We start from the raw sequence: 14,672 nt of genomic DNA on the forward strand, positions 1-14,672 counted from the left end.
TTTTTTTTTAAAAGATTTTATTTATTTCAGAGAGAGAGAGAGAGATCACAAGTAGGCAGAGAGGCAGACAGAGAGAGAAAGGGAAGCAGGCTCCCTGCTGAGCAGAGAGCCCAATGTGGGGCTCGATCCCAGGACCCTGGGACCATGACCTGAGCCGAAGGCAGAGGCTTTAACCCACTGAGCCACCCAGGCGCCCCAGACAAATAATTTTTTAAAAAGATTTATTTATTTACTTTAGAGAGACAGAGAGAGAACAGGAGTTGGGGGAGGGAAAGGGAGTGTTAAGAAGACTCTGTGCTGAGTGCAGAGCCCGATGCAAGGTTTGAATTCATGAGGCTATCAGGGTCTGAGCTGAAACCAAGAGTCAGACGCCCAACACATCGCACCACCCAGGCACCCCCGCACAAATGATTTTTAAAATCAGTAAAACCTGACCATTATAGAAACGGTAATTAAAACCACACTGAGTGGGCGCCTGGGTGGCTCAGTGGGTTGGGCCGCTGCCTTCGGCTCGGGTCATGATCTCAGAGTCCTGGGATCGAGTCCCGCATCGGGCTCTCTGCTCGGCAAAGAGCCTGCTTCCCTCTCTCTCTCTCTCTGGCTGCCTCTCCATCTACTTGTGATTTCTCTCTGTCAAATTAATAAATAAAATCTTAAAAAAAAAGATTCTTAAAAATAATAATAATAATAAAAAAATAAAACCACACTGAGTATCACCACATCCACTAGAATGGCTAAAATATAAAAGGTTGATGATACTAAGTGTTCGTGAAGATACAAAGTAACTAAATGCTCAGACATCGGTGGTAGAAATGTAAAATACACAATTACTTCGGAAAATACTTGGGCAGTTCCTTACACTCCTCACTCCTGTGTGTTTATCTAAAGGAAATAAAAATATATGTCCCCACAAAGACTTACACAAGAATGTTTATAGTGTCTTTATTCATTATATCCTCAAACTGAAATAAAACAGACTATGCCATAGAAGAATAAACAAATGTAGCCTATTCTTGCCAAGGAATCGAACTCAGCAACACAAAGCAATGAACTAACGTTAAGTACAACAATATGCATGAATCTCAAAAATGTGCTGAACAACAGAATTTTTTTTTTAAGATTTTATTTATTTATCAGAGAGAGAGAGAGGGAGCGAGCGAGCACAGGCAGACAGAATGGCAGGCAGAGGCAGAGGGAGAAGCAGGCTCCCTGCTGAGCAAGGAGCCCGATGTGGGACTCGATCCCAGGACGCTGGGATCATGACCTGAGCCGAAGGCAGCTGCTTAACCAACTGAGCCACCCAGGCGTCCCTGAACAACAGAATTAAAACATAAACATACAAAACCATACACTGACTGATACCATTTGCATAAAATGCTAGGAAAGACAGAGTTGATCCACAGCAACAAAAAGCAGATCAGCTGTTACCTGGGATGTGGAGCTCGGAGTGTTTGGGAAGAGGCACGCAGAACAACTGGGAGTGACGAAAATGTGCACCATCTTGACTGCGATTAGAAGAGCAGAGTGCAGACACCAGTCAAATTTAATTGATCTGTGCGCCTGGAATGGTTATGCCACGATAAAATTGATGAAAAAAATCTATAATCATATCATCAGACAGACTGAAAAAAAAAATCATTGCATCCATGAAAACAAAAGAATCCTTGGGGATTCTATTTTAGAAATCAGAAAAGACAAAAGAGCTCTCAGAATTTTAAAATATATTACCAGGAATTGTTATTCCTAGAGGGCTCTTGGGAAGAATTGGCTTCCAAGCACAGAGGATACTGACAGAATTTAGTTCCTTATAGGACCAAGGTCTCCATTTCTGAAAAAATAGCTGCTATCAGCTATTTTTGTCAACCCCAACCTCAGCTCCTGGAGGCCGTTCTCTTTCCTTGGCATGTACCCCCCCCCCTTCAGTACCAGCAAGAGTCTCTCTTCCATCAAATCCCTCTTGTGTTTCAACTCTCCTTTTCCTGTAAGGATTCACCCAGTTAGGTCAGGCCCACCAAGTACAGTCTGCCCTTCTTAGAGTTAACTATGCTGCGTAACATAACCTGATCATGGTAATGACGTCCCATCTGATTCACAGGTCCTTGCACATACTACAGGAGGGAGTAGAGGTCGTTGGGGCTGATTTTCGAATTCTGCTACCATAATAAAGTTGTCATAAAACTTAAAGAAAAAGGGGCGCCTGGATGGCTCAGTGGGTTCAGGCCTCTGCTTTTGGCTCAGGACATGGTCCCAGGGTCCTGGCATCGAGCCCTGCATCGGGCTCTCTGCTCAGCAGGGAGCCTGGTTCTCTCTCTCTCTGCCTGCCTCTCTGCCTACTTGTGATCTCTGTCTGTCACATAAATAAATAAAAAATCTTAAAAAAAAAAAAAACAGAAAAAAAAAAACAAGAGGAAATTTCAAATTACTGTGTCGTGGTTGCTGACTGATGGGGCTACACTTGTTTTTGTTTTGTTTTGTTTTGCCCCATTGAACTTAAAGGTGTGTGTGTGTGGTGTGTGTGTGTGTTTGTGTGTATATGTGTGTGTATTTTCAACATACTGATACATTGAAAAATCAAGTTAGGATACCAATACCCTATCTGTGAATGTAAATATTTTTCACACTCTTTCTTTTTGAGTAATACCTATGTACTCAAATTTTTTTAAATTTTTGTTTTATTTATCTACTTTATTTTTCTTATCACTTCCAGAACCTGATATCAGAAATAGTTTCAAGAAGGTACCTTAACATGGGAGTAAGAAATAAAACAGAAGGTAGCAGTTTCTACTTGGTTTTGCATGAAACCAAAAACTGCTTGAAAACTCAAGTCTCCTTCAAAAACATCTAGTCAGCTGAGAAGTCACAACAACGGGAAGAGCCACCATTTAGGGATGCTGAGCCCCTGACGTACATCGGCCGCGCTGCTCCCCTCGTCTGCTGTTGCTCCCTTGTTCAATCTCATCACACAGTGTCATAAAAAGGAGAATAGTGTCGCTCAGCTGCTCATCAGTTCCAGCTGGGGGGCTCTCCCCAAAGGATAAGGTTTCCGGTGAGACATCACTACTTGTTACCAGAGAAAAGTGTGGATGTTTCCGACTGCAGATGGAAACGCAGCTGGTCTCTTTACCTGAACTCTTGAGATTGTACTGGAATCATCTATGCCCCGCAGCACCTTAATCATTCCCATATGGATGAATTCATTCCATAAATACCTATTTTTGCATATCTGGATTATCTTGAGAAATAGCTGTCTGCTTCTGGGAATCTGGGCTGTTTGAGCCATTCGCAAAGTCCTATAAAAGAATCCTAGTCCTCCTACCCGCCCGTCAGCCCCAACTCTGTTTCACAGTTTTGCTTCCGCATATCTTTCTAGAAGTGAGGTAAGCTGACACTGAGGCTTTAAAACCTGAATTCTGGCTCATATGGACAGAGGCATTCTGGAGGTCTTGGAACAACGGTCTCCTTTGTCCAGAAACAATAAACTTATTAGAAACTGTTCACTTTCTTTTAGCCCTCTGCTTCTGTTGGCGATGGAGGAACTCCAATCATTTGCACTGACTTTGAGCTAGTACAACTACGTAGTCATCAGACAAGATATTCGAAAAATGAGAAAAACAGTAATTTAAAACTCTGCCCAGTTTCCTGCTTTCTTTCCAATGATCACCCAGGTTGTACTCCATCCTTTGTTACGTTTTTAGGTAAGTACATGCCCTCCTCTATTGTTGTTGCTCCACTAAGAAACACTACTTTCAGCCATCTGATTTTATTCCTACTTTGGCAAGCTGACATGTTGTCAAAAGGGATGAGAAGAGTATCAACCACACTGACTGCCAACACTCATGAGACCTTCCTTCATACTGAATACTTTAATACCTTTTCTCATCTAATCCTCAAGACATCTTATGAAGAGGGTGCTTTCGTTATCTCCTTTATTCAGGAGCTCCAGAGGGGTGAAATGCCTGTCGCAAAGTTGCACATTAGCACCAGAGAATTTCTGATTGCAGGCTGAGTTAAAAAAAGTTTTTATTTATATATTCATTATTTTATATATTCATTTATTCCTGAAGCCATCATGCTGCTTAAGAAATGGTTACTACTGCCACCTGCTGGTGGCTGGGGGAGTCAATGTGCTCCTGCTCAGCTTGTACCAAGATTGGGACTGAGTTGGGGGCCATTCATCATGCTGATGTCTAGAACAGTGCCTGACACAGAGTGGGCACTCAGAATTTGTGAAATGAGTGAATGGGAGATCCCAGGAGAATTTATTACAGTGAAAGTTTTCAAGTAATTCTTTAACTCCACAAAGAACCAAATCCAGAAATAATATGAGGGCTACCTCCACACAAGGCATGGATACTGTTTCTGACGGTTTATTCCATTAACCAGGGCTAAACACGGGACTGCTGTATTTCACACCATGATTTAATAAATGGACATTCTTGTTTGAACAACTGCCTCTGTTGGACTGGCCGGTGAGAGTCTGTCTGAGGGGCACATCTTGCCGACTCTCCAGGTGGCCACCACATTGGCCTTTTTTCATTTTCTAGAAAGTTCTGCTATTTGTCTTCCACTCTCCATATGTGCTGTATTCTTTTCTACTCCTCCCATTTTACTCCCTTTCCCCTGACTTCAAATGCAGAGAATTAGGTTAATGACAACCTTTGGTTAGTGATAGTCATCATCATTGGTCATCACCCAACCCAAGGGCCAAAAGACAACCAGTAACTTATATTTACCTACATGCTCCTTCCTGATTCCATTCTGCTGCATCTCCCTCAAAGGATATCTTGATCCTAAATAGTAGATTCATCATTTGCTTGGTATTTTTGTTTTGTTTTTTGTTTGTCCAAACACACACACACACACACACACACACACACACACACGTCTTTTGACTGCCTGTTTTTCTGCTTTTGTTTTGTGGTGACACTTCCCGGCTTCTTTGCCTCAGAATCTTTGATTAGATACTAGACATTGTGAAAGTTGTATTATTTGGTGTCAGGATTTTGTTATTTTCTTTTAAAAGTAACAGTATCTGAGTTTTGTTCCAGCAGAGTTATTGATCAACTTCCCATACTTTTTGTTTTGTTTTGGTCTTTTTTAGGGTTGGTCTGGAATAATCTTTACTTTAGGCTGATTTAGCCTTACCTAACCCGTGGTTGTTTCGGAGTCTCTAGTGAAAACCTGGCAAGATCCTTCTATTCTTCTTGGTCAGAAAACAAACATCTCTCAGCACTCTAGGGGTTCCTCAGCTCAGTTTCCTGGTAATTACTCTTACGAGGATTCACTCCTGTTATTACAGATAGTTTGTATTAATTCACTGTGTTATGTCCTTCACGTGGTTTTTCTTGAGACAATAGTATTATCACTCATTGTGTAGAAGGACAAACTAAGGTTCGCAGAGGTAAAGGAAATAATTCAAGATCAGGATCTCAGTTGGCTTCTGCACCTGTCATTGGAGCACAGGCAGGCTCTGAGTAGCGCGAGCCAACTTTTCACATACCTTGCTCTGTATGATATTTACAGAGTGCCAAGAACAAGATGCATACTCAATAAATGCTGGTCACTGTAGACAAAAATGGGCAAAGATTAAAAAGGAGAAGAAAAGAAATGCACTTGAAAGCAGAGAAAACTTGATTGGGAATTAGTCAGGAAGGCACTATTGAATTAAGAGTCGGTAAGTGGGTTCTAGGCCTTACCCTGTTGAGACTTTTTTGCTACTTTTAGATAATGCCTTCCTATACTTGTCCTTGTTTGCTCCTCAAAAACCCTGCTCAGCTTGCCTTGGCAGAATTTTATAGAAAATTCGGGACACCTCCCCAAGGTCATAGGGCAAAAAAATGGTAAAGCCAATACTTAAAACCCGGTCCGTCTGGTGTGTATTTTTTTTCTGATCCCGGCTGTGGGTAAGTGCATTAACATCTCTGGGTCTCCATCTCTCCATCTTGTTGAAACCTAAGATAAGTCTAGATCAATGATGTCTTTTCACATTTTAAATTTGGAACCACTGTGATAATCTATTAAGGATTATCTATTTATCTATTAAATAATATATTTGAAATTTGTCAAACATTGTACTACTTCAAAGAACCACATTAGTCACGGTTTATTCCCAAGTATGAACCCAAAAATGTTAGCACTGGTTTTATGCTTCAAAACAAACAAACAAAGAAACTCACCTCTATACATAATTCTAAGTCTTCCCAATATCACTCTGGAGATTTTGGTAGACAGCTTAAGCACATAAGGCAGGTGGCAGACTCCAAGCCCATTCCCTCCACATGGGGTTCACTCCCAGCCCCATTCCCCCAAGACCAAGGGACCTACTCCATAACTATGAAGTCTGGTATATTTTGGCCATTTCATCTAGATTTTTAAGTTTTTTAGTTAGATTAAAATAATCTATTTAAGGTTTCATTTTATTCTGAAAAACTCTCACATTTCCTAAATGAGATCTGGGTGGGTTCCACTCTCCCTCTTGTCTTGTTGAGCCCTAGCACAGTTGTCAGGTCATTTAATAACACCTCCAGAGAAGATAGAGACGTTGCCAGGAATCTTGCTGCTGGGTAACAGATGCTTTAGTCCCTGGACATCCCACATTTATCCCACTGTCTGTGGGAAGAACATAAATAACTTAGAGCAACAAAATACGATCTTCTAGAAAGAGGGCCAATGAAAAGCCAAGACAGGTCCGAGAAGTATGTTACTTAAATGCACAATGAGACCAGTGTCCATCACAGGGCTTTCCAATCCCTTTCCGAAAACGCACAGGTATAAAACGATTCTATTTGTTCAGCACACGGGCGTAAACAGATAAGGCAGCTCTCAACTGGACTGGCTCTTTCTCCAGGACATCCCCAGACCCTCGCGGGTGGCCCCAAGGGCTGAGATGAACCACAATGTCAACACACCTGTTATTTATTCCCTGTGTAGTAGTTGAGATGCTCTAGGCTAAGAATTCCTGGAATTCCATAAATGCGGCTCAAGAATGGAATACGACAGGAATCTACAACTTCTCTGACCCCATCGACTCATAGTCAGCAGTTGCTGAGATGTTTATGATTGGGGCTGGCTCACAGTGAGGCTGAACAAGCCTCACAAATTAACAAGCAATTTGCATAGCATTTTATTATTAATGCCTTAGATACACAAGCACCAATATATACATACAATCACATGGGTATCTTACATCATTAGAGCACTACAGAATTTACATCAGGGAGCACTTTGGGGGGAAAGACACCAAAACCCACGATCACAGTTTAAAAATGCATCCTCATTAGGGTTCTTAATCACTTTTACTCATGAATACCAGGAAATGAGGCTTTCTGGTTTTATTTATTTATTTGTTTGTTTATTTGACACACACACACAGAGAGAAAGATCACGAGAGAGGGAACACAAGCAGGGGGAGTAGGAGAGGGAGAAGCAGGCTTCCCGCCGAGCAGGGAGCCGAATCCCAAGACTCTGGGATCATGACTCCAGCCAAAGGCAGACACTTAACGACTGAGCCACCCAGGTGCCCCTTTTTTTGTTTTATTTTATGATGGGGACACATCTAGTAAGTGAAAGAGCGAGTACCTGAACCCAGGTTCCTAACTATACAATATTAGGGCCACATATTAAGCTTGGGGCATGCGTCTTTAGCCCTCTTGGTAGGTAAGTTTTATTGAACTAAAGAGACATCCTCACACAGCATGATGACCCACCAGCATGAGAATGGGTCCCCAAAGAATAAGACCTTGGATATTTTATTTTTGCTCAAATACAGCTCAAGTCTCCATAACTCAAAAGGAAAGCAAGAACTTGGTGAATTTCCAGTGGGCGACCATAAAGATTTGAGTTTCTTTCGGGGTCTCTAGGTGGCTCAGCTGGTTAAGTGCCTGCCTTTGGGCCAGTTCACGATCTCAGGGTCTTGGGATTGAGCCCCATGTCAAGACTCCCTTCTCAGTGGGAGCAGGACTCCTTACTTCTCCCTCTTCCTCTGCCCCTCTCCCTATTTATATTCTCTCTCTCTCTCTCCCTGACATATAAATAATAAAGACTTTTAAAAAAATAGCGTTTCTTTCAATCACACAAGGTAAACTGAATAACATCCATTTACTCAGGTTAGAAAAGAGACGGGACCTCTTTCTTGAAGACAAGAAAGGCAATGGCCCTGGTTTAATCCTACGTGAGAATGCTTTTGAACTTCCATTTTTTAAATAGGCCCCAGAAGGAGGCCAGCTAACCAGCACAGATTTTTAGAATTAAAGTATACATCCATTAGGTGGCCTCAGAAGAAGCCAATGTCAAAAAAGCCTTACTGGGTTAAGTATATTGCATTTAGAGTTTAAGCACACCTGCATGCAACCCCAAGAGGAAAAAAGGACTGAAAAACTCTAAGATGGAGTTATAGTGCCCTTGCCCAAAAGATCAGATCCAGAGGATGAAAATAGTGAATTTTATAGGAGAGCAAGAGAAAATATACTTGAGCCACAGCATAAGAAATGCAGGTTGGGTTTAAGGAAGACTATACTCATCTTTATGACTCACTGGAGGAAGAAAAAGGGAAAGACTATTGCTTTTGTTCTCTGAAGGTCTTATTTTGCATTTTTTACTTATTAAATATGACCACACTATAGAATATTGGTGGAATAGAAAATGTTTTTAAAGTACCTACCCTCTCACAGTGCTCGATTTCTAAATAAGGTCCTATTGTCATTGTGGGTGTCTCTTTGGTTACTCTTTTTCTTTTTTTAAAGATTTTATTTATTGTTTTGACAGAAAGAAAGAGAGAAAACAAGCAGGGGGAGGGGCAAAGGGAGAGGGAGAAGCAGACTCCCTGCTGAGCAGAAAGCCTGACACGGTGATCAATCCTGGGACTTTGGATCATGACCTGAGGTGAAGGCAGATGCTTAACTGAATGACCCACCCAGGTGGCCCTCTCTGAATTACATGCATTGATCAAAAAACTGTTGCTATAAACACAATAGCAACTTTATACTTTGCAATTCTTATTTCTTGGTTGACACTCCAGACACGTTTGTTTGTTTAACATATAATGTATTATTTGTTTCAGGGGTACAGGTCTGTGATTCATCAGTCTTACACAATTCACAGCACTCACCATAGCACATACCCTCCCCAATGTCCATCACCCAGCCACCCTACTCCCCCAACCCCCGACTCCCAACAACCCTCAGTTTGTTTCCTGAGATTAAGAGTCTCTTATGGTTTGTCTCCCTCTCGATCCTATCATGTTTCATTTTTCCCTCCCCACCCTCCGATGACCTCCCCACCAACCTCTCAAATTCTTCATATCAGCAAGATCATATGAAAATTGTCTTTCTCTGATTGACTTATTTTGCTTAGCATAATACCCTCTAGTTCCATCCATGTTGTTGTAAATGGCAAGATTTCATTTTCTTTGATGGCTACATAGTATTCCATTATATATATATATATATATATATATATATATATATATATATATATATCACATCTTCTTTATCCATTCATCTGTTGATGGACATCTAGGTTCTTTCCATAGTTTCACTATTGTGAACATTGCTGCTATAAATGTTCAGGTGCACGTGCCCCTTCTGATCACTACCTTTGTATCCTTAGGGTAAATACCCAGTAGTGCAATTCCTGGGTCATAGGGTAGCTCTAATTCAACTTTTTGAGGAACCTTCATGCTGCTTTTCAGAGTGGCTGCACCAGCTTGCATTCCCACCAACAGTGTAGGAGGGTTCCCCTTTCTCCACATCCTCGCCAGCATCTGTCATTTCCTGACTTGTTAATTTTAGCCATTCTTACTGGTGTGAGGTGGGATCTCATCGTGGTTCTGATTTGTATTTCCCTGATGCCGAGTGATGTTGAGCACTTTTTCATGTATCTGTTGGCCATTTGGATGTCTTTTTTGCAGAAATGTCTGTTCATGTCTTCTGCCCATTTCTTGATTGGATTATTTGTTCTTTGGGTATTGAGTTTGATCAGTTCTTTATAGATTTTAGATACCAGCCCTTTATCTGATATGTCATTTGCAAATATCTTCTCCCATTCTGTCAGTTTTCTTTTGGTTTTGTTGACTTTCCTTTGCTGACAAAAGCTTTTGATCTAGATTATGTCCCAATAGTTCATTTTTGCCCCTGCTTCCCTTGTCTTTGGCGATGTTTCTAGGAAGAAGTTGCTGTGGTTCAAGTTGAATAGGTTACTGTCTGTGTTCTCCTCAAGGATTTTGATGGATTCCTTTCTCACATTGAGGTCTCTTATCCATTTTGAGTCTATTTTTGTGTATGTTGTAAGGAAATGGTCCAGTTTCATTCTTTTGCTTGTGGCTGTCCAATTTTCCCAACATCATTTGTTAAAGAGACTGTCTTTTTACCATTGGACATTCTTTCTTGCTTTGTCAAAGATTAGCTGACCATAGAGTTGAGGGTCTATTTCTGGGCTCTCTTTTCTGTTCCATTGATTTGTGTGTCTGCTTTTGTTTCAGTACCATACTGTCTTGATGATTACAGTTTTGTAATAGAGCTTGAAGTCTGGAATTGTGATGCCACTAACTTTGCTTTTCTTTTTCAACATTCCTCTGGCTCTTCAGGGGCTTTTCTGGTTCCATATAAATTTTAGGATTATTTATTCCATTTCTTTGAAAAAAAAAATGGAAGGGACTTTGATAGGTATCGCATTAAATGTGTAGATTGCTCTAGGTAGCATTAGACATTTTCATAAAATTTGTTTTTCCAATCCATGAGCATGGAAAGTTTTTCCATTTCTTTGTGTCTTCCTCAATTTCTTTTATGAGTACTCTATAGTTTTCTGAATACAGATGTATTGCCTCTTTGGTTAGATTTACTCTTACGCATCTTATGGTTTTGGGTGCAATTGTAAATGGGATCAACTCCTTAATTTCTCTTTCTTCTGTCTTGCTGTTGGAGTTTAGAAATGCAACTGATTTCTCTGCATTGATTTTATATCCTGACACTACTGAATTCCTGTATAAGTGTAGCAGTTTTGGAGTGGAGTCTTTTGGGTTTTCCACATAAAGTATCCTATCGTCTGCCAAGAGTGAGAGTTTAACTTCTTCTTTTCCAATTCAGATGCCTTTTATTTCTTTTTGTTGTCTGATTGCTGACGCTAGGACTTTTGTACCATGTTGAATAGCAGTGGTGATAGTGGACAGCTCTGCTGTGTTCCTGATCTTAGCGGAAAAGCTCTCAGTTTTTCCCCATTGAGAATGATATTCACTGTGGGTTTTTCATAGATGGCTTTTATGATATTGAAGTATGTACCCTCTATCCCTACGCTGTGAAGAGTTCTGATCAAGAAAGGATGCTGTACTTTGTCAAATGCTTTTTCAGCATCTCCTGAGAAAATCATATGGTTTTTGTTCTTTCTTTTATTAATGTATTGAATCACATTGATTGATGTGTGGCTTTTGAGTCAACCTTGAAGCCCAGGAATAAATCCCACTTGGTCATGGTGATAATCCTTTTACTGTACTGTTGGATTGTATTGGCTAGTATTTTGGTGAGAATTTTTGCATCCATGTTCATCAGGGATATTGATCTACATATAATTCTCTTTTTGATGGGGTCCTTATCTGGTTTTGGGATCAAGGTAATGCTGGCCTCATAAAATGAGCTTGGAAGTTTTCCTTCCATTTCAATTTTTTTGGGACAGTTTCAAGAGAACAAGTATTAATTCTTCTTTAAATGTTCGGTAGAATTCCCCTGGGAAGCCATCTGGCCCTGGGCTCTTCTTTGTTGGGAGATTTTTGATGACTGCTTCAATCTCCTTACTGGTGATGGGTCTGTTCCGTTTTCTCTTTCTTCCTGGTTCAGTTGTGGTAGTTTTAAGTCTCTAGGAATGCATCCATTTCTTCCAGATTGTCCAGTTTGCTGGTGTATAGTTACTCATAATATGTTCTAAAGATTTTATTTACTTGACAGACAGAAACCACAAGTAGGCAGAGGAGCAGGCAGAGAAAGGAGGAAACAGGTTCCCTGCTGAGTAGAGGGCCTGGTTCGGGGCTCGATCCCAGGACCCTGAGATCATGACCTGAGCCGAGAGGGCAGAGGCTTTAACCCACTGAGCCACCCATGCACCCTCATAATATGTTCTTATAATTGTTTGCATTTCTTTGGTGTTGGTTGTGATCTCTTTCATTCATGATTTTATTTATTTGGGTCCTTTCTCTTTTCTTTTTGGTAGGTCTGGCCAGGGTTTTATCTATCTTATTAATTCTTTCAAAGAACCAGCTCCTAGTTTCACTGATTTGTTCTACTGTTCTTTTGGTTTCTATTTCATTGTTTTCTGTTCTGATCTTTATTATTTCTCTTCTCCTGCTGGGTTTAGGCTTTCTTTGTTATTCTTTCTCTAACTCCTTCAGGTGTAGGGTTAGGTTGTGTATTTGAGACCCTTCTTGTTTCTTGAGAAGGGTTTGTACTGTTATATACTTTCCACTCAGGACCATCTTTGCTGTGTCCCAAAGATTTTGAATAGTTGTGTTTTCATTTTCATTTGTTTCCATGAATTTTTAAATTATTGTTTAATTTCCTGGTTGACCCATTCATTCTTGAATAGGATGCTCTTTAGCTTCCATGTATTTGAGTTCTTTCCAATTTTCCTCTTGTGATTGAGTTCTAGTTTCAAAGCATTTTGGTCTGAAAAAATGCAGGGAATGATCTTAATTTTTTGGTACCTGCTGAGACCTGATTTGCAATCCAGGATGTGATATATTCTGGAGAGTGTTCCATATACACTAGAGAAGAATGTGTATTCTGTTGCTTTGGGATGGAATGTTTTAAATATATCTGTGATGTCCATCTGGTCCAGTGTGTCATTTAAAGCCTTTATTTCCTTGTTGATCTTTTGCTTAGATGATCTGTCCATTTCAGTGAGGGGGGGTGTTAAAGTCCTCTACTATTATTGTATTATTGTTGATGTGTTTCTTTGATTTTATTATTAATTGGTTTATATAATTGGCTCCTCCCATGTAAAGGGCATAGATATTTAAAATTGTTAGATCTTCTTGTTGGACAGACCATTTGAGTATGATATAGTATCCTTCCTCATCTCTTATTATAGTCTTTGGCTTAAAATCTAATTTATCTGATATAAGGATTGCCACCCCAGCTTTCTTTTGATGTCCATTTGCATGGTAAATTGTTTTCTACCCCCTCACTTTAAATCTGGAGGTGTCTTTGGGTCTAAAATGAGTTTCTTGCAGACAGTATATCGATGGATCTTGTTCTTTAATCCATTCTGATACGTTGTACCTTTTGATTGAGGCATTTAGTCCATTTACATTAAGGGTAACTACTGAAAGATATGAATTTAGTGCCATTGTATTGCCTATAAGGTGACTGCTACTGTATATTGTCTCTGTTTTTTTCTGGTCTGTTACTTTTAGGCTGTCTCTTTGCTTAGAGGGCCCCTTCCAATATTTCCTGTAGGGCTGGTTTGGTGTTTGCAAATTTTTTTAGTTTTTGTTTTTCCTGGAAGATTTTTATCTCTCCTTCTACTTTCAATGACAGCTTAGCTGGATACAGTACTCTTGGCTGCATATTTGTCTTGTTTAGTGCTCTGAATACATCATACCAGTCCTTTCTGGCCTGCCAGGCCTCTGTGGATAGGTCTGCTGCCAATCTAATATTTCTCTGTTGTATGTCACAGACCTCTTGTCCTGAGCTGGTTTCAAGATTTCCTCTTTGTCTCTAAGACTTGTAAGTTTTACTGTTAGACAACAAGGTGTGGCCATATTTTTATTGATTTTTGAGGGGTGTTCTCTGTGCCTCCTGGATTTTGATGTTTATTTCCTTTGCCAAATTAGGGAAATTCTCTGCTATAATTTTCTCCAATATACCTTCTGGCCCCCTATCTCTTTCTTCTTCTGGGATCCCAATTATTCTAATATTTCATCTTATGGTATCACTTATCTCTCGAATTCTCCCCTTGTGATCCAGTAGTTGTTTATCTCTTTTTCTCAGCTTCTTTATTCTCCAACATTCTTTATTCTCCAACATTTGATCTTCTATATCCCTAATTCTCTCTCCTGCTTCATTTATCCTAGCAGTAAGAGCCTCTATTTTTTATTGCACCTCATTAATAGCTTTTTTTATTTAAAATTGTTTAGATTTTAGTTCTTTTATTTCTCCAGAAAGGGATTTTATTTCCCCGGAAAGGGATTCTCTAGTATCTTCTATGCTTTTTTCGAGACCAGCTAGCACCTTGATAATCATCATTCTGAACTCTAGTTCTAACATATTACTAATGTCTGTATTGATTAGGTCCCTGGCCATCAGTACTGCCTCTTGTTCTTTTTTTTGAGATGAGTTTTTCTGCCTTGTCATTTTATCCAGATAAGAACAGATGAATGAGAGAACAAAATACTAAAAGGGTAACATTGACCCCAGAAAAATATATACTAACCAAATCAGAAGAGACTGAAACCAGGGGGAGAAGAAAAGAGGAAAAAATATATAAATATACGTATATATATGTATATATATACGTATATTTATATATTTTTTATATTTATATATATTATATATACATATATTATATATATATTTTATATATATATACATGTGTATATAAATATATATATACATGTATATATATATATATACACGTATATTTATATATTTTTTCCTCTTTTCTTCTAAAATATATATATATAATATATA

The sequence above is a fragment of the Mustela nivalis genome, assembly GCF_964662115.1.
Source record: "Mustela nivalis genome assembly, chromosome: 5".
Classification (NCBI taxonomy): Eukaryota; Metazoa; Chordata; class Mammalia; order Carnivora; family Mustelidae; genus Mustela; species Mustela nivalis.